The 21,800-nt window shown below is 43.5% G+C and overlaps 1 protein-coding gene across 4 annotated transcripts in view; it reads left to right on the forward strand.

The window, feature by feature from the left end:
- Positions 1–21,800, forward strand: part of LOC115460163 (cytochrome c oxidase assembly factor 1 homolog) — a 159,580-nt gene that overhangs the window by 75,331 nt on the left and 62,449 nt on the right. For 3 of the 4 annotated variants that reach the window (XM_030190001.1, XM_030190004.1, XM_030190002.1), the window contains exon 2: positions 2,087–2,151. The exons of the other annotated variant lie outside the window; for it this stretch is intronic. The gene's annotated coding sequence lies outside the window, so the exon portion shown is untranslated. The remainder of the gene's footprint in view (positions 1–2,086; positions 2,152–21,800) is intronic. 4 annotated transcript variants of the gene reach the window in all.

Here is a 21,800-nt window from a genome sequence, read left to right on the forward strand (position 1 = left end):
AGGTGTATTGTTTAACAGTGCATGTAAATTCTTGGAACTCCCATCCTCTGCCCATAGCCACACTAAAATTTACGTGCGCATCTTTATAGAATACACCTAGCATCTGGGGGTTTGTGTCTTCTCTGGCATAAAAAACTACTCTTCTCTACATTAATCATGTGCAATACCCCTGGGCTCTATAGTGGCCCAGTTAACAAGTGTAGTCTAAGGTTTTGGACTACTATATACATGTATGCTGATGATATTCATCTCTTGTATCCCTATGATCCACAACAGATCTCATACACTCAGTCTAAAGCTTACATTTTGGCTTAAATCCCATCACCTGAAACTTAATTCTGCCAAATCTGAGGCCATTTGTTTTTTTTGTGTAAAAAAATTCCGCACCCGTTAATGCAGCATTTGCCGGTACAGTAATACAATTGCACAATACCATAACAATTTTGGGTGTCATCTTTGATAGTTAGTTCATGTTCACCTCTCAGATCTTGTGTCCTTGTTAAAAAAGAAGAAGTTTTCATGAGCTTACTTAGAATGATTCACACAGTAAGGCATTTCTTGGGTTTAAAAAAATGTTTGCACCAGTTCCTGGAGGAAATGTCCATAGTCCACTATTGAGATAGACATCGGGGAAGCCACTGCTTACCCAGGAATTGGTAGCATGGAATGTTGCTACTAATTGAGTTTCTGCCAGGTACTTGTGACCTGGATTGGCCACTGTTTGAAACAGGATACTAGGCAAGATGGACCATTGGTCTGACCCAGTATAGCTATTCTATCTTTAGTTCATGTTTTTGTTATCAACAAATTTGATATGATTTATTAACTTTATATGGGGTGAATTCTATAATGACTATTCCCGTTGTTACTGTCTCTCAACTATGTTCGTAATTTCACATTTTTTTCTCTAACATGTTTTCATTCTCTGCATTTGTACTGTTATTACTCATGTAAGCCATATAGAACTGTAAGTTGCGCTTAATTAAATAGCGCCTAGGCACTGGGGTCACCCATAAATTTGCGCCAACAAAAACGTGGTGCAAGTGACCACACCTAAATTTATTAGATGTGATGCCCCAATTATGTGCGTAACTCAAAACCATGCCTGTGCTCCACCCTGAAACGCCCATGACCCTCCCATTTCCGCGCCCTCTTTTTTGGGCTACACCTAAATTTACAAGCGCAACTAGTATTTCAAACCCACAATGAATATTCATGAGATAGATCTGCATGCAGCGGAGGCAGTGCATGCAGATCTCTCTCATGAATATTCATTGTGGGTATCCTGAAAACCTGAGTGGCAGGGGTGCCTGCAGGGCTAGGTTTGGAAACCATTGGTATACACTGTTTTAGTTTTGTCAGTCAGAATTGCCTACATTTAGAAGTTTGTTGCATTAATTAATTTGCAGTTAAAGGCAGTGGGGTCCTTTTACTAACCTGCGATAAAAAGTGGCCTGACCTATGACTATCATGTAGATTTCCTGCCTGCTGAGTTGCGGCTATAAAATGGCCGTATTTTCCATTTCCTCAACTAATGGCCATGTGCTAATTTCTCAATCAGAGTGTGGCCATTAACGCAGGAGCCTTTACCGGCACTTCATTTCTAGGCAGAAAGGGCTCCTGTGCTAACCATGTGCTAATTGGCTAGCACGTGGCACTGTAGCTGTGCTAACCTATTAGCACTGGGCATGCCTACTCTCTGCCCCAAACACGCCCCCAGCACTAAAAAATAAAATGTATTTTTTAGCACGTGGGAAGTGCATGAAAATCGGAAAACTGTTGCAGGAGGCCTGAATGCCCCATGGTAGTGGATTTTAACCTGTGGTAAGCATGCATTAGTTCTTACCACAGCTTGGTAAAAGGCCCCCGGTGTCTCAATCTGTAACGCACACATATAACTGGTTACACACAATATCATTTCTACATTTATAGTAACATATTTTTGGTAATATAAAGACTTTAGGAATTTGATGCTTTACAAATTTATGACAATCATTATTTCTATAATCCAGTTACAATTGTTAGTCTTACTTTATTGTATTGTTTTTAAGTGATCAGATTTTTAATAGATATTGATTTATTTTAGGATTGTTATTGGGATACATCTGTCAGATATAATTTTACTACTTGGAGATTGAATAAGGCTACAGGGTATGTACAATAATTTTTATATTACATTACATTATATTGTGTTTATATACCGCTGTGACATTGTATGCAAATAGGTTTCATGCATATTCATTGGGAAAATTCTAAAAACCTGACTGGGTTGCGACCCTCGAGGAACAGCATTGCCTACCCCTGTTTTATAGAGACAAAGTGTTGGGTTCAGGTTATACCGGTAGAATAACATGGGCTCATCCCTGTGAGCTTTGTCCCCATCTCTGTGAGCTCTGTTCCCGTCCCCACAAACTCCGACTGCCATCTGCACAAGCCTCAAACAGTTACACCAGAGATTTAGAAATTGATGCATTTACTCTTTTACTGAGCAAAATATAAAAATGGCACATGCCAGGGTGGTGTTACGGGAGTGCGACTTGGGCAACTGCGGTTGGCCCCTGAACAGAGAGAGCCCCAAGTCTGATGAAAGCTGAAAAAAGTGCAGCCTGGTAATGGGCTTTGGGGTCCCCGCTCAGATTTTTGCATTGGGCCCCAGCCACATCTAACACTAGCTCTGGCAAGATATGTACATTTCAAATCTGACATACTCTAATCACAAAATGGAAAATAAAATTATTTTACTACCTTTTGTTGTCTGGTCATTGTATTTTTAAAATCGTGTTGGTCTCGGGCTATGGTTTCTGCTTCTCTCTGTCTTTTTCTCTTAACTCACTCACTCCAGGTTCTCCTGTCCATTTGACTTCTCTTCTCTCTCCATGTTCACCATCCAGCTTCCATTTCTATGTCCCTATTGTCCCCCACATTCAGCATCTCCCTTCTGTGTCCCTATACTTCCCTATCCTTTCATCCTGTGTCAAACAACATCTCCCTTCTGTGTCTTGCATTTCCCCCTCTGTGTCCATATACCATCCCCACGCTGCATCTCCCTTTTGTGTCCCTGTCTCTATGCTTGCCCCCACGCATATCTTTTCTTCTCTGTTTCTGTTACCTCCCTGTGTCCAGCTTCTTCCTCTTACACACCAGTGTGTCTCTCTCCTCTCCTCTCCAACTGAACCCAGCTTCTCTCCTTCTATTCCTCCACCCATTCCAGCATCTGGTTCACCTGCCTGCCCTCTTTCCCTTTCTGCTTCCCACTTTGGGTTCAGTATTTGACTTCCTCTTCCTTCGTCTCCTTGGTCCAGCATCTCTTTCCCTTCCCTGTAGCTCTCCTCCTCCCAGAGTCCAGCCAGCACCTCTCTCCTTTCCCTTCAGCCCCCATCTTCCCATGGGTCCAGCCCCCACCTCTCTTTTTTCCATCCAGCCCCCCTCTTCCCATCGGTCCAGCCCCTCACCTCCTCCCATGGGTCCAGCCAGCACTTTTCTCTTGCCCCTCCCCTGCGGGTGTTACACGAGGAGGTTTTGGTGTTAATTACACTTTCCTGCAGCCAGCTGACAGGCACTCCAGTACTTCTTTCAGTGACACCGTGGGAACAAGGTCTTTTACCATTCCCGCAGGGCGGTAAAATATTTTGTATCTGCAGTAATTTTTTTTTTAGAGTGTTGCCATTACCGCAGATTTACTGCAGTGTACCATGGTATATCCGCAGTAACGGTAACCGTGTCATTCTCTAGTTCAGGTATGAAAACTGAACAAACTAACCCCCCTATTTACAAAGCTGTGTAGCATTGCCGACACAGCCCATTCAAATTATGCCCCTCTTTGTAAACAGGGACCTAAATGCTTGGGCAGTAGGCCAACTTCTGCATTTCTCCCTGCCATTGGTGTATTAATTGTTTCCTGGATGTGTAATTTCAAAGCTTTATGCTTTGTTTTTAAAATCTTGAATGGAGTCTGTCCTGAATATTTTTTAACTTTGATTTCTGTTCAGTCTCACAACTCTATTACCAGGATTATGCATGTGAGTAAATTGAAGTTTCCCCTTTGTCTAAAACCTCGACTGGCTACTACAACTAAAAGATTATTTACACTGACTGTTGTCCCCATTTGGAAAACCCTACTTCCTATTATCTGAACTGAGATCAATTATCTCAGATTTTGGAAATTACTTAAATCTTGGGGTTTTTTTTTCTAAATATTACTCTTGAATTATTGTATTACATAATTTGAATTTGTTTTTTTTTTAATATTAAGAATTTCATGTGAAATATCATTGTGTGTAAATTTTCTTTTGTTGTGAACCGTTCCGAGCCACTTACTACTACTACTACTTAGCATTTCTATAGCGCTGTTAGTGTTGATATGGTATAAAAGATTAATTATGATTTATGATTTAATTTCTAATATACTCCTTTAAACAAAACAGAGTTCCTTTTTTTACTCCCAGTTTGTGTATTAAAGATAAAACGTAATGCGACGAAGAGGGAAACCACTGTCAAATGAAAGGCCACTCATTAAAACTAGATAATTCATGTGTTTCTCTACACGTGGCAGTCAGATGCTTGATTCTTTTTATGTTGCCATTTGTTAATCCCATCTAATTCTGTGATGTGCTGCATCATCTAGAAATTATGCAGTGTTATCGTGATGTGAATTGATTATAGAGTCATCTAATCAGCATTAGGATCTAATTTGTCATTCTGCTGAACTATCATCAGTTGATGGTTTTGCTGTTCTTCAGTGATGGTATTTATTTAGCCATTTTGTAGTTTTCATTTTTGGTTATTCTTTTATCATTTTCCCCATACATGCCAGCCTTGTTGGGGGGGGGGGGGGCATTCTTTTGTTTTTTTCTCAGCACTCTTTGTCTCCCCTTCCACCCTACATATCATACAGGGTGGCTTCAGAGGACTCTTAGTCCGAGGGCTGGAGGAGTTGTCTCCTCTAAGGTTCACTGTCATGCGACTCATTGACAGGAGTAACATATATCTTCTCCCCCCCCCCCCCCCCCCGAGCCTGAGCACACTACTACCGTAGCACACCCATTCATATCTTACTCTGATGGATGGGAGATTCATAGAGAAACTGGATGAGAGAAAGAGGGCAATATCTATTGGAGTAAAGAATTTTTCATCAAAAAGAGACAATTAAGAATAGTAACATTCTCGGTCTAAAATGAAGACTCCTAATTAAAGAGGGAGACTGCACCCTGGTTGTCTTGGGACCAAGGTGAAAGAAATAAATGATAACTAGTAAGAATCCAAGTTCAAGTTAGGAAATCAACTGAACTTTAATGATCTCAAATGGAGGGACCCAGCCAAAGCAGAGATTATGAGGGTACAATTCTCAGCCATCCATGGGCTTTATTGAAAGCAACAGAATATATTCCACCAATATTAGGCTAACCATCCTTTAGCTGCCATCCTACTTACTTTCGCTACTGCTGAGAGAAACCACATGCTTCCATCTTCAGTCCTCCAGGACTACTCCTGACTTTAAAGAAGCATGGAAAAGGTCAGACAATGGAGCCGCCAGAACTTCACTAAGGGGCTCTTTTAATAAGGTGCGTTAACAGATTTAGCGTATGTTAACAATTAGCATTCACTAAATGACGCACAGCCTAATGTATACCTATGGGCTACATGGCACGTAACACATACAGTGGTGGAAATAAGTATTTGATCCCTTGCTGATTTTGTAAGTTTGCCCACTGACAAAGACATGAGCAGCCCATAATTGAAGGGTAGGTTATTGGTAACAGTGAGAGATAGCACATCACAAATTAAATCCGGAAAATCACATTGTGGAAAGTATATGAATTTATTTGCATTCTGCAGAGGGAAATAAGTATTTAATCCCTCTGGCAAACAAGACCTAATACTTGGTGGCAAAACCCTTGTTGGCAAGCACAGCGGTCAGACGTCTTCTGTAGTTGATGATGAGGTTTGCACACATGTCAGGAGGAATTTTGGTCCACTCCTCTTTGCAGATCATCTCTAAATCATTAAGAGTTCTGGGCTGTCGCTTGGCAACTCGCAGCTTCAGCTCCCTCCATAAGTTTTCATTGGGATTAAGGTCTGGTGACTGGCTAGGCCACTCCATGACCCTAATGTGCTTCTTCCTGAGCCACTCCTTTGTTGCCTTGGCTGTATGTTTTGGGTCATTGTCGTGCTGGAAGACCCAGCCACGACCCATTTTTAAGGCCCTGGCGGAGGGAAAGAGGTTGTCACTCAGAATTGTACGGTACATGGCCCCATCCATTCTCCCATTGATGCGGTGAAGTAGTCCTGTGCCCTTAGCAGAGAAACACCCCCAAAACATAACATTTCCACCTCCATGCTTGACAGTGGGGACGGTGTTCTTTGGGTCATAGGCAGCATTTCTCTTCCTCCAAACACGGCGAGTTGAGTTCATGCCAAAGAGCTCAATTTTTGTCTCATCTGACCACAGCACCTTCTCCCAATCACTCTCGGCATCATCCAGGTGTTCACTGGCAAACTTCAGACGGGCCGTCACATGTGCCTTCCGGAGCAGGGGGACCTTGCGGGCACTGCAGGATTGCAATCCGTTATGTCGTAATGTGTTACCAATGGTTTTCGTGGTGACAGTGGTCCCAGCTGCCTTGAGATCATTGACAAGTTCCCCCCTTGTAGTTGTAGGCTGATTTCTAACCTTCCTCATGATCAAGGATACCCCACGAGGTGAGATTTTGCGTGGAGCCCCAGATCTTTGTTGATTGACAGTCATTTTGTACTTCTTCCATTTTCTTACTATGGCACCAACAGTTGTCTCCTTCTCGCCCAGCGTCTTACTGATGGTTTTGTAGCCCATTCCAGCCTTGTGCAGGTGTATGATCTTGTCCCTGACATCCTTAGACAGCTCCTTGCTCTTGGCCATTTTTGTAGAGGTTAGAGTCTGACTGATTCACTGAGTCTGTAGACAGGTGTCTTTCATACAGGTGACCATTGCCGACAGCTGTCTGTCATGCAGGTAACGAGTTGATTTGGAGCATCTACCTGGTCTGTAGGGGCCAGATCTCTTACTGGTTGGTGGGGGATCAAATACTTATTTCCCTCTGCAGAATGCAAATAAATTCATATACTTTCCACAATGTGATTTTCCGGATTTAATTTGTGATGTGCTATCTCTCACTGTTACCAATAACCTACCCTTCAATTATGGGCTGCTCATGTCTTTGTCAGTGGGCAAACTTACAAAATCAGCAAGGGATCAAATACTTATTTCCACCACTGTACTAATCCGTTAATGTGTGCTAAATCTGTTAGCACACCATAGTAAAATGACCCAGTGGCGTTCCTAGCCTGGATGACACCTGGGGCGGATCGCCGATGCGCCCCCCCCCCCTGCGAAATGACAACTCCCTCTCCCCGGCGAAATGACACCCCCCCGGGTGCACGCCGCTGGGGGGTGCCGCGGCGCGCGCCTGTCGGCTCCGAGTTCGCTAACTTCACTCGTTCGCTGCAGCTCCCTCTGCCCTGGAACAGGAAGTAACCTGTTCCGGGGCAGAGGGAGCTGCAGCGAACGAGCAAAGTTAGCGAACCTGGAGCCGACAGGCGCGTGCCGCGGCACCCCCCAGCGGCGTGCACCCGGGGTGTACTGCCCCCACGGCCCCCCCTTGGTACTCCACTGAAATGACCTCCAAGTTCCTTCAATACCCTTAAATGTATCTCTTATGGTCCTATTGCTTTGTGTGCTTTTAGTCTGGCTAGAACCTAATGAACACAAGGTCTGCCTCACTTCTGTTTCTATTTGTGTTTGTTTTCTGAGGTCCTAGTTCTGGTCCTTCAACTGTAAGTGCAAAATAGAAATATTTATTAAGTAATTCTGCTTATTCTCATAAGCCTCAGCATGTTCTCCCTTTCACCCTTGAGTTTTACAATGTCACACTTGCACTTTCTCCAATCACTAAAATAAATGAAAATAAAAAAAAGCTTGTCTTCCCCATTTTACTGTATTAACTACTTTTGGGCTCGTTTTTTAAAGAGAAAAATGTCTAAAAATGGCATAAAGCAGCATTTGGACATTTTTTTTCACCAAAACGTGGATCCAAATCAGTATTTTCAAAACCCACTTTCCAGGGGACTTTTTGTTTTTCTGTGCAGTTTGTCTACAGTGCATCAATATCGCAAGGTGCATGTCAAAGGAGGAATTTGGGCTTCCCTAAGATCTGGACATTTTTCAGCCATAATGGAACAAAACAAAAACATCCAGGACAAAAACTAAGATGTTTTGAGCAAGATCTGTTTTAATAACAACTAAGCTACAAAAAAGTGCCCCGGATGACCACTGGAGGAATTAAAGGAATGACCCCCCTCCCACCCCCCAAGGATGTAAAAGAAACAGTATATACTAACCTCTATGACAGCCACATATATTATAGCCTTCCTATTAGAGCAACAAGCAAGTCCCTAGGGTAACCTAGTGGTCGGTGCAGTGCACAATGGAGAAGTGGACTCAAGCCCCATAATCCACTCTAACTGTTAACTTGTGGTGGAAAGTGTCAGCCCTCCAAAACCCACCAAAAATCTATTGTGTGCACATATAGGTGACACCTGCAGCTATAAGGGCTATTGTAGTGGTGTACAGTAGGTTTTTGGTGGGTTTTGTAAGACTCATTCTGCAATATAAGTGAGCAACGGTGAAATGTGTATCTGGGAGCCATTAGGTGAAGTCCACTGCAGTGCCCCCCTAGAATGCCCCACTACTCTGCTGGGATATCTGTGTGGCCTCCTCCTATATCCCAATGGCTTGATTTTGTGTATTTTTCACTTGGATTTCTTTTTTACAAAAATGGACCAAAAGAATAAATGCACAGAGCACAAAAACATCTTGCATGTGGCTATTTTTTGAATTTAAAAAAAAAAAAAAAAAAGAGACATTTTTCTGTTTCGAAAATGTTTATATTTGTTATTTGGATTTTGGACGTTTTGAGCAAAATGTCCAAAGTTGGACTTAAACATCATATCAAAAATGCCCCTCCACATTTTCTATTTTCACCTTTGGTTTTATATTTTCCCAGCTTCTCTTAGTGTCACTTTTACTAAAATACATATCAATGTGTGCTTTAATACTTTTTAATGTGGGACTTTGATATGCACTAAGCCCAGATTTAATGCGGCAGTTTATTGGGGTTTTAAAAATCTTTTACAGGTCCCATGCTAATTTTTCAATTAGCATGTGGGACCTGCAAAAAAATGAATGCTGGAGTAATAAGCGCCTCCTGTTTAGGAGGCGTTAAGTGCTCTCGTATTAAATCCATATTATCCAGTTAGCACATGCTAATCAAAACATGCTAGCTAGATTAACTCTTTCAAGACCATCTGTCCATGCCACACCACCTGCCAACAAAAACTAAACTAATATAAATAACACACAATTTAACACGTTTTGTGGTAGCCTTTTTTCACACTTTAATCGTGTGTTAGGTCTTAACACCCTTCAGTAAAAGGGCCCCTCCGTTTCTTCAGATATTACTACTTGTATTTCTCTTTCTGTTATCTCTTGCTTATGAAGCCTAACTAACCTCTTTTTTGGTTATCTTTTCAGCTTCTTCTTTCAAAAACCATAGTGACCTCCTTTCTCTGTTATTTTTATTTATTTTTCTAATAATATCACCTTTCATTTTTGACCAGTGCTTTTCTACTCTCTCCCCCCGCCCCAATATCCTGTTAGTAACTCCTTGAAGTTTCCCCCATCTTACCAAAGTTAGTTTTCCTGAAGTTTAGGACACTCACTTTTGAATGAACCTTTTCCATCCATATCCTAATACTGAACCACATCATCTGATCATTGGATGCCAGATGATCACCAACTACATCAGAAACACTCTTCTCATTCACAAGAACCAGTTCCAGTATGGGTTTCGCTACCCTTCTGCATAGGTTTCGTTACCAGTTTCTGGAATAGTTCTCCTCATAAGGACTGCAGGATTTCCTTACTTTCAGATGACACCACAGCCAGGATATTCAATTGGCAAATTTAAATCACTTTGCATTAGCATTTTCCCTTTCATAGCAAAATTGTGAATCTCTTCAATTAAATCTCTTCCTCCTGCCTGGGAGGGTGGTCTTTATATCATACCAATGTAAATAGATGTTCCGTTTCCTTTTTCCAGATTAATTCACTGTGGCTCCCCCTTACTTCACAAACCCTCCAGTTTTGTTGGTTTTCTGTTTTACATATAGCTCCACTCCTCATCCTTTTCTTCCTATTCTGTCTTTCCTGAATAGATTACAACCCAGTATATCAATATCCCAAGTAATGGCTCTTTGTTTCTGTGACAGCTGCTAAATCTGAGTCAGCCTCATCTGATATTTTACTGTAGGCATTTAGTGTGCACAGCTTTCCTGGTGTTTCTCTTCCTTTTCCCTTTTATTTTACTTACCTGAAGCATTTACTTAACTGGGAACTTAACTGTTCATCCATCCCTAGCAATCCTAGTTTAAACCCCTCCTTAGTTGTTTAGTTAGTCTATTGCAGAAAACATTTTGCCACTTCTTTAATAGATGCATGCCAATTTCTACTCAGCAGTCCTTGAAAAATAATCCCATGGCCAAGGAAGTGAAAACATTCTCAATAACACTATTTATGCAGCCATGCATCTCCAGGATGTGAGCTTTTCAGGGTTGGCCTGACCTCTAGGCAGACTAGGAATTCACCTAGGGTGGCATATTTTGGGGTCAGCACCAATACAACAGTCATGGTGTCTACAGGAGACTCTTTGCAGCTGGCATGAGACCTTGAGCCTTTATGCTTGTTCAAGGCCTGCTAGGTTCTATCCCCTACAAACTTCTACTGATGCTCAAGGCCCCACACTGGCCATGAGTCTTCCATAGACATGTTGACTGCTACCCTAGAAAGGGATAGGGAAGAGAAAGAAGCCATTGGACATCTCCAGATGTGCGAGTGGAGGTTGAGTAGGAGAGTGGTGCTGGATACCACAGGGGAAGGGGAAGTGGGGAAGGAGAGAGATGCTGGATACCACAGGGTAGGGGGTAGCGGGTAGGGAAGGGAAGATGTTTGGCATGGATTATGGGTAGCACATGGCTGAAGGTTCACTTAGGGTGTCAGATATCCTTGGGCCAGCTCTGGAGCTTCTCTGCCTCAGCCTTTACCTTCAATAGGGAGGATTAAGGAGAAAACCACCTGCTGCACACCCTGTATGCTTCAGTTTCTCTCCCAGAGCCAGGGAGCTTCGAGTTTTGAAGCCATTTACAACACTTGCGCTTAAAAAACACATTATAAATGCACTTGACACTCAGCCTACTTTTATTTAGCACCCTTCCTTTGGAACAACTTGCCTCCATTTTTGCATGCTGAATTATCTTTTCCTAAATGTGAATCTCTTCTTAAGGCCCATTTCTTTGATTTGGCCTTTGGTATTCCACTAGCTGGACCCAGCAAACCTGCATCTCTACAGCAATCAGGTTAGGTAACTTTGTCCAAATTTTAAAATCCCCATCCCTGTTTTTATTCTGATTGAATGTTTTGTGATAGTGTATTCTGTCCTCTTCTTATTGGCATTCCTTTCTTCCTTTTAAATTATTTTATTTAATTGAAAACCGCTGATGCAGATATAGGGAGAATACAAGGAAAAAACACGACAGGCAATTTTGATACATTTGGGTAGATACCTAGCAGTATTTTGTAGCAGAATCTAATAGTAGAATTGATGACTCTCAGCAAACTCTTCATAGGATCTTATGTACTCTTAGTACATGTCAATTTATCAAATGGACATCTCTGTACCTCTCAGGAGCTGTCCAACACCATTACTTTTCGCTTCTTAGAGGTCATTCATCCTGCAACTTTGGGGAGTTTAACCTCCAATTCCTCATATTCCTGGGATTGTTTTCACCACTTCCATTTCAGGGTAGATTACAGTTCTTCAGTTCTAGGAAAGGCAGAGTCAGGGTGATAGATCACCAGAGCTTGAAGAAACATGTTCAGCTGTCATCTCTTCACACAGTGTCATCTTCCTCTCTGCTGGAATGCCTCAAAAAGCATTTAATCAATATATCTTTCATTGTCACTGATGCTTTTCAACCTTGCCACCTCCTCTTTCAGTTCCTCCACTTCTTGAGGCATCCAACCAGCTTGCATCTTGCATACTGAACTGGTCCCTCACCCTGAATTTGGAAGGAGGTGGAAGTGATAATGGGGGTGACAGTTTTGGTGAAACAATGTTTCACTGTCGAAGCTTTGGTGCCTGTTTGTTAAAATGGAAGCATGACGTAGCAAAGTCCCTACTTTTTCCTCAGCTGTCCTGTCTGTAAAAGGAGTGCCTGTTCTGATCCCCTGTGCCGTCCTGTTGTTTGTTCACCTGTTATTGGGGTATGCAGTAGTTTATATTATCAGCATGTGTCATATGCCAATGAGAGTTAGCAAATAACATGGTATGCTGACACTCCAAACTAACAGGATACTTTAATAGCTGTATCAGACTGGAGTTACCTTGTTGACATGCACTCCAATCAAAGTGCTCAGCTAACTGCAAACAGATAACCTGAAAAATGAAGGCAATGATACTGTATAATCAAACCCACAGGCCCTTGGGGATGAATACATTTGATTACATATCTCTTGGCCAAAACAAAACACAACACATACTTTCTCACTAATTCTTACACAGATACATCTTCATACCGCTCAGATATGTCTTCTCAAACAAAACAGTGACAAACCACAGAGCCTATTCAAACACTGCTTCATACCTCACAATGTAAAAGACACAGCGGTTTCATACTGGTATAGGGAACAGGCATGTTGCAAGGTATTGGCATAATTCTCAGGATCAATGCCATCATCATTGTGGTTACTACAGGAAGTGCTGAGAATTACAGGCATTCAGAGACTTCATCCTGATCAGTAGTGTTTGTAAAGGGCCTTGACTCACACCTTGTGAGTCACAAAAGCAGAGAGGTTTCTCCCAGGAGCAAGTGACTAGCCAATAACCCTTAAAGACACAAATCACCTCCTAATCTATCCTATCTAACACCATCTTCTCTAATTCCTCATCCATCTTCTGCATACTATTGATTGTATCCAATATCCTGTCATGACTTTGTCATAACAACACTCTGTAAGCCACATTGAGCCTGCAAATAGGTGGGAAAATGTGGGGTACAAATGCAATAAATAATAATAATAATATCCCCTTCTAGTTTCTCATCCCCTTCTCCAGTGTGAAAAGAGTTTTCACAGGAAATCAGGAAGAGAGAGGTGATATAGAGAACAGCAGAAGAAAGGATTTCAAAACATATGTCCTTATTTGTTATACAAGTCAAATGTAGTTCCAAATAATATATTACCAATGAACAAAGAGCTTAGTTTAGTTTAGTTGCACTTGGTATACTGCCTTTCAAAACGTGATTCAGAGCTTAGTTGTCATTGACGTTATTGCTGTCTAAGACTACTGTAAGCATTCAGAGGCTTGAGGCTAACTGCAGTCTGAGCCTCAAAAGCTTTTTCAGCTGACTAGTTTTGATTTAAGTACAGAGCTCAGTTCTGTGAGTTTCAAGGCAGTAGCAGACTGCATAGTGTCTGTGCTATGAGGTAGTTGCAGAGGGAGTAATGGTCATGTCTGTGCCCTGCTGCATCAGGATGGCCAGATTCCTACCTGGGTGTTCCCATTATGACCCCAACCACTTCCTCTCACACTGCTCTTTGAAAAATCCTTACTTAAACAAAAGACAGATGATTCTACACATGACTTTATGTCAGTTTTCTGGTTTTCTGGAACTTTCTACTCCTTTTGATCTGCTCATCTACTGTAAAGTCCTAATAGGCATTTCTAGCTTTTCACTAGTGGGGCTTTTGGACTAGCTGGTAAATCCTTTAAGCAATATGGCCAATACTACGAATGACCACCTAAAGTTCTGGAAAACACTAAAAACTAACCTGTTTAAAAAGGCATACCCTACCGATCCAACATAAATGCCTGATCTCTGCAACACAACAAAACTAAAGAATGTAATGGACATAACACAACTCTTCCGTTGTACGATTCCCTGGTGTGGCTGTGCCACATGAACTTTATCTTACCACAACATCACTTTGTATTTGTTTACACCGGAGTCTGTAACGCCTCTCCGGTACTATGTAAGCCACATTGAGCCTACAAATAGGTGGGAAAATGTGGGAAATGTAACAAATAAATAAATAAATTCCTCATGTAAAGCCCTGGTTGAAACAAGCACTTTTAAAAAAACCTATGGGGCTCATTTTCAGACGAAAAGAGCATGCAAAAAGTGGCACAAGGGACAGATGGATGTGTTTCTAACACGAAAATGTTTAAAAACCATATAATCAAACAAACAAAAAAACGTTTAAGTTCTATATTCGCTGAAAGAAAATGTTTGAGATTGGGCATTTTGGGAAGGGCGTTGTTATGTGATGTACAGTACGTTTTTTCTCTGCCATAATGAATAGCAAAACCGGGAAGAAAAAATGTTGTGAATTAGACCTGTAGCTTAAGAACAAACTTGTCTTTGGGCCCATTTGTGATTTTGCTGAGTTAGAGAGTGGAGAGGTCAAATTGTTGGTTTGTGAAAAAGGTTGGAAGTTGCTAAGTGGTCTGTAACCTTTATTTCTTTGCCATTGTCTGAACCTTTGGACCCTCACACTTCCTGATTTGCCTGCTCTGTGTCTCACCTCCTCAAGTCCTTGCCCACACCTACTAGCTCCCCAGCCACACACATAACCCTTGCTCTTTATCTCACCCCTTCCCCCACACCTCCCATTCAAACCCCCTTACCTGCTAGTTTTGTGTCTCTCATTGTTCCTCTGTTTGTACACTCCCAGTTTGTTACTGTGCTTTGTGTTGCAGCTGTTTGTGTGAGGACTGTGTGCTGGTGCTAGGAGACTGTGCTATGTGTTGCTGCCATTTTGTGTGGGGACTGTTTACTGGTGCTGGATGACTGAGTGCTGGTGCTTGGTCTCACTAGATGCATTAGGTGGAGGACTGAACAGTGGTGTTACTGGGCTTAGTGGGTTGCACCTGTGGTGGTGGTGGGACACCTACACATCAATCATGGATGCACTGAATGCTGTTGTGGCTGATGGTTTGCTGGATGTGGATGAGAGTTTGGAGGGGAGGCCCAGGAGGAGATACCCCTATCTCAGATTATTTAGGCCCAGGACTTGCTTCATGGACCTCATTGAGCACAGCCTTACTAGGTACTGTTTTGAAAGGGCTGCTGTACAGCACCTCTGTCAGTAGCTACAACCCCTCCTTCATGCCACAACTCGCAGGAATAATCCAGTGCCAGTCCATCTTAAGGTCACTGCCTCCCTCACCTTTCTTGTCACTGGCAGTTTTCAGTCAGTGCTAGCAGTAAATGCAGGCCTCACCCAGCCCACCATCTCCAACTGTCTTGGATAGGTCCTCAATGCCTTCTCTCTGGCTAGGGGGCAAACCCAGTTGCCCTAGTTGTACCTCCCCTAACACTGTATTTTGCATGTGCTATCATATTTTGCACAGTATAGGAGAAAATGCATCTCTTTGTATTTCTCTGTGTTGTGCTAAATGCAAGGTCTGGCCTCTTGGGATTTTGATTTAATTTGTTTATGGTTTGTGGTCACTTCTGTATTTGGCATTTGTGTTCTGTGTGTGTGACCAAAGTATTCTGTTAGCATCAATTTTCTATTTAGTATTCTATAGTGGAGTGGAGAGGTGGCCTAGTGGTTAGAGCAACAGTGTTGAAATCCAGAGGTGGCCAGTTCAAATCCCACTGCTGCCCCTTGTGATCACTTAACCCTCCATTGCCTCAGGTACAAACTTAGATTGTGAGCCCTCCTGGGACAGAGAAATATCCAGTGCACCTGAACGTAACTCACCTTGAGTTACTACTGAAAAAAGTGTGAGCAAAATCCAAATAAATAGTACTTTGGCTTGTTCAGTTTTCTTGATGTATTGATATTTTTGGGGGGGCCCCCACTGTAATATTTAGGGCATATTTGGGAGAAGCATATGTGTATTGGAGCACTGCAGCTCAGTGGAGGATGAAGAGTGCACCCGCTTATATTTCCCCTAGCTCTCAATGTGGCCTGCAGCCACTGAGGCCAGCACTGCTACTCCCATTGAAGTTATTGGGAGTGGGGTAGGTGTGCAGTAGGAGTAGGGGCATGGGCAGGGCATATCAGGTGGCAGGTGTTTCTCTAGTGCCCATCCATCCAACCGGTTGGCACACCCAAAAATTTCCTTCTGGCTACGCCACTTTTATGTCATCTTACATAAATGCGGATAAACCCAAATTTTATGACTCAGGAATAAACAGCACAATTCTTACAAAACAGATTAAAAAGCCTCTCCTTATCTGCTCAACTATGAAGGCCACTAACAAAATAGATCTGTTAATTTCTGATGATGTGCTTTCCAATATGGCAGAAATGTCAAGACAATTATCTTGAAGATTACAATTATCATTTATGCCATGTTTTGATCTTATTGCCAAAAAATAACATTTGGCAACAGGGGGAAAGGCTTCCCTTGGAATTGTTAATACCTCTCCAGTGTATTTCTAGGTAGTTCTTGACAGATTTTAAGTTAAGTGATCTTTCTTTGTTTTCCATTACTTCCATTCTGTGGTGGGAAATTAGTCTATCTTGAATAGCTGATCTAGCCAGAAACTCTTGCTGATCTAATCATTGTTCTAAAGCAGTAATCTTCTGTGCTATACCCTTCAATTTTTCCCCTTGCTGGTTTAAATTTGAATCAAGTTTGGCAGATAATAGCCCAATTTCTCCATTATAGTTACTCACCGAGGGTCCTTTTACAAAGGCGTGCTAGCATTTTCAGTGTGCGCTAAAAATAAGCATGAGCTAAACATTAGAAATGCCCATATATTTCTATGGGCGTCTTTAGCATTTAGAGCGAAATAAAAACCTTAGCGCACCTTTGTAAAAGGTCCTCTGAATTCTCCAAACAGACAAGGGCAGACCAAATGGAGTCCAGGGTGACAACTGGTGGTCTAATCAGATGGTGAATACTAGGTCTTCTATTTCCAGAAACTCCCAGAGGGCCACGATCACTAGTCCCCGGTCCAGAACCAATTGAATTAGTTCCATGCTGAGAATCCACTAGAGATTGCTCACCACCACCTACATCTGCTCCTGCTACATAATTTCAACACCAGCAACATGAACTGGGGAGACTCTTCCTCTCCTGCTCCCCTCTTTTTAAAAAAAAATATTTATTTAGAGAGTAACAGTGGAGAATGAAAACCTTCAAAGACAAGATATACATCATCAGTCCCAACAATGAGGGAAACAAAGTACAGAGAACAACAAATAGCCTTCATAACACAAGTGAAACCCCAACCCATGAACCAAGAGAAGCAAAACAGAAAACATGAGACTCAGTATGCCAGGTCCCACAACCCACACTGTGTCATTTTTAATACATACCCCCACAGCCACACAGCCATCCTCATGGTCCACACTAGCCAGTCAGCCACACAATCACTCCACATGCTGCCACACACACAACTCTCCCCCCCCCCACTCCACACTGTCTCTACCAATATCTACAGAATTAAAGGGAGCCTCCCTGACTATGTTTAGCCAGAAACGTACACCACAAAGCAACATAAGTTTGTATATCAATATGATGAGATCTTTGATAAGTAAGAGTTTCAAATTGAGCTAGGTCTCTCATTTTTGCCACCCATTTTTGCAACAGCGGTTGGTCAGTCGAAATCCAGTGTGCAAGGTTCGCCCTTTTAATGAGCAACAAGGCATTATAAACAAATCGGCATTGTGGCTGAGACAAGCCTTGGTCCATCAGAGACTCCTGAGTTCCCAACAACATGGTCCCATAATTCCACTCAACAGAGCAATGTAACGTATCCTCAATATAACTAGAGTGGGGCATTCTAGGAAGGAGTGAACATAGGAACCTGTGAGATGCTTACATTTAATACAGATATCAGTTTCCCAGAGCCCCAACCGTGCTCCCATTTCCTGTGTCAGATAGTATATATGCAAGATTTTATACTGTCTCCTACAAATCAGAATATTTCACATAAGCACTAAGAACCCTAAAAAAGGCCAGAAACTGGGGCTCAGTGATTTCCTGATGAAGCTCTGCTATCATTCCCTAAGGGCAGTGATTCCTGAGACCTGGGATTCAGATTTAATAAGTTTATACCAATAGGATAGCCTATTGAGGGAGGCAGGTGTTTGAGCAAACTGTGTGACCAACCTGCCCAAGGACCATTCATCTGAGATATCCTTTGATAGGGTTTCCTAACAATGCCAGACTTGAAAACAGGAAAAAAATACTTATTCGGCAATCCCCATTTATTTTGAACCTGTGAGAATGTGGAGAAGAACCCCCGGCCCAGTGCCAAGAGTTGCTCCAAGGACGAACAACCCCAAGATGTCTGTACATTAAATACTGATTTTCCCCAACTTGGCTTGAAATTGGAATTGCCCTCCAGCTGCAAAAAAGGTGACTTGACACCCGACCAACCCTGAAGCCTTCTCCACCATCTCCAGGCCTTTCTCAGAGGAGACAGAAAAATAAATTTACAGTGGTACTTCAGAGCCAAGCCCTTCTGCGTGTGCAATTAGTTGATAAAACGAAAAAGTGGCCTCCTGAATCCAACGCATCAGAGCAGCTACATTATATGACTTCATATCTGGAAGATTGAGACCACCCCTCAACTTAGCCAGAAGCAATTTATTCATGCTGATCCACGAGGCTCAAGCTCTCCAAATAAACCTAGAAATAATAGATCGAAATTTAAGCTCATTTCTGCGAGCCAACCATATGGGCATAGTTTGAAGTGGGTACAGTAACAGGGACCATGACCATCTTGACAAAGGGCGACACAGCCAAACAACAATAACGGAAGGTCCTTCCAGGCCTGACAAACTTTTTCAATAGCGATACATAGTGGCAGGGTTTGTACTGAGATATATTATGACAAGGCTACATCCCCGATGTATAGAGTGAAGCAGCAAAACCATGAACTACATATCCCAGAATGCATTTCCAGTCCTAGCAGTGAGATCCCAGGGGATAGGCAAGCTGGCCATATACCGTCTCTGACCACAAGAGGGAGGGTGAATGAAGGAGCCAGCTCCCGGGACCAGCAATCAGTATATCATGGGGCCCACCTGTAATAGGGAGGGGTGGGCTGAGAAGCAGGAGGAGGATTGGATGGAAGAGGGAATTAATCAGCCTGAGCAGGGGAAGGAGGCAGAATGGAATGGGAGCTTGAGAGCTGAGGAAGGCAGCCCCTGAAGGTTTGGAAACCTACATGGTTTTGGAATTTATTTTGGTTTAAACCCTGCTTAAGTCAGGGGCGTAGCCACCCAGGCCCACCCAGTTTAGCCTCAGGCCCGCCCAAAAGAAGATCCTTACCCTCTGCCATCCCTTCCGCAGCGCTTCTTTTAATGCTGTCGTGCACTGTCTCCCACCCCCGCGGCGGCGCTTACATTTTGCTATGGCACTGCCTGCCAGCAACTCTACAGATGCGTCACCGACGTCCGACGTCCTGCTCCGGGGCCTTCCGCGTCCAGCCTCTGTAAACAGGAAGTTACATCAGCGCGTCAGAGGGAAGGTCCCGGAGCAGGACGTCGGACGTCGGTGACGCATCTGTAGAGTTGCTGGCAGGCGGGCAGCGCCATAGGGAAGTGTAAGCGCCGCGGGGGTGGGAGACTGTGCACAGCAGCCGACAGCATTAAAAGAAGCGCTGCAGGGGTGGGAGAGGGTGAGGAAGTCAGGGTGCTGGCCCAGGAAGGGGAGGGAAGAGAAGGGTGAAGTGTGCTGGACTTGCCAGGGGCAGAGGGTTGGAGGGAAGGGAGAGAGGTTTGGTATTTGCAGAGGGGAGGTTGGAGGGAAGGGGAGAGGTTTGGGATTTGCAGAGGGGATGTTGGTTGGAAGGAAGGGGAGAGGGTTGGGATTTGCAGAGGGGAGGTTGGTTGGAAGGAAGGAAGGGGAGAGGTTTGGGATTTGCAGAGGGGAGGTTGGTTGGAAGGAAGGGGAGAGGTTTGGGATTTGCAGAGGGGAGGTTGGTTGGAAGGAAGGGGAGAGGGTTGGGATTTGCAGAGGGGAGGTTGGAGGGAAGGGGAGAGGGTTGGGATTTGCAGAGAGGAGGTTGGAAGGAATGGGAGAGGGTTGGGATTTGCAGAGGGGAGGTTGGAAGGAAGGGGAGAGGTTTGGGATTTGCAGAGGGGAGGTTGGAGGGAAGAGGTTGGAGGGAAGGGGAGAGGTTTTGGATTTGCAGGGGGTGTTGGAGGGAAGGGGAGAGGTGCTGGATATGCAGGGGGGGTGGAGGGAAAGGAAAGATGTGTTGGATACACAGAGGGTTGAAGTGAAGGAGAGAGGTGCTGGACATGTAGGGGGGCTGGATGAAAGGGAAAGAGGTGCTGAGCACGTAGGGGGGGCTGGATGAAAGGGAGAGATATGCTGGACATGTGGGGGGGTGCTGAAGGACAGGTGCTGGATATACAGATGATGGCTGAAAGGAAAGCAGACAGATGTGGACCTGCAAGGAGGGCTGGAGCGAAGGGAGAAAGGTGCTGGACCTATGGGAGGGGTTAGAGGGAAGGGAGAGAGGTGCAGGGAGAAAGAGCCAGATGCATAAGGGGAAGGAAAGAGAGGAAGAGAAGCTGGTTGGGGGGTGGGATCAGAGAGGAGAGGGACACATTGGTGTGGAGGAGGGAGAAAGGGGATATAGGGAAGTATACAGATACAGAAGGGAGATGATGGGCATTAGGTGGGAGCATGGGGACAGGGACACAAATGTGAGATGCTGTATGGGGATGGCACATGGGCACAGAGGGGTAATGCCTGACAAGGGGGGGGGGACGGGGATATGGAATAGAGATAAAATGCTGGACACTGGAGAGGGGGGTATATGGACACAGAAGGGGGGGGGGAGAGATACCAGACAAGGGGGAGAATAGGAACACAGAAGGGATATGCTGGGCATGGGGTGCATAGGTGCACAGAGGAATGATGATGGATGAGGGGATATGAACACAGGGGAGATACTGGACAAGGAAATATAGGAAAACAGAGATGGGAGATGGATGATGGACATGAAGAAAGAAGAAATGTCAAATAGGAGACACTGGCAAATGAGTTAAGAGAAGACAGAGGGAAGGAGAAACCAGAGACTGGGACCAATATGATTTGAGGAAAAAATGACCAGACAACAAAAAGGTATAAAAAATATTTTATTTTCAATGTTGTGAATATAACATGTTGGATTTGAAATGTACATCTTGCCAAAGTTGATGTTAAACATGGCTGGGGTCCAGGACAGAAATCTAGGAAAGGACCCCAAAGTCCATTACCAGGCTGCGCCTTCAGCTTCCAGCATGCAGGCTTTCTCTGGCCAAGGAACCAAGCACAATTGCCCTAGTTCCATCCCCTAACACCATCCCTGGCATGTGCCATCTTTATATTTTGCACAGAAGCAAATGCCTTTCTTGTTGCTCTGGTGTTGTACTACATGCAAGGTCTAGTTTCTTGGGGGTTTCCTTTAATTTATATTTCTAGAGTTTGTGGTCACTTATTCTGTATTTGGCATTTGTGTCTTGTGTGTGTGACTGAGGTATTCTGTTAGCATGAAGTTTCCATGTAGCATTCTGTAGTATTTTGGCTTGTTCAGCTTTCCTGATAAATGTATTCGTATTTTAGGGCCCTACTATAATATTTAAGGCACTTCTTTTTCATAGTTAGGATCTTTGTTTTTGGAAGTTAGTGTTGGCATGGTAGATTTGCTCTAGTTTCTGAGTGACTTTTGTTTTATAGATATTTTTAAAG

Source organism: Microcaecilia unicolor, chromosome 1 (assembly GCF_901765095.1).
Source record: "Microcaecilia unicolor chromosome 1, aMicUni1.1, whole genome shotgun sequence".
Classification (NCBI taxonomy): Eukaryota; Metazoa; Chordata; class Amphibia; order Gymnophiona; family Siphonopidae; genus Microcaecilia; species Microcaecilia unicolor.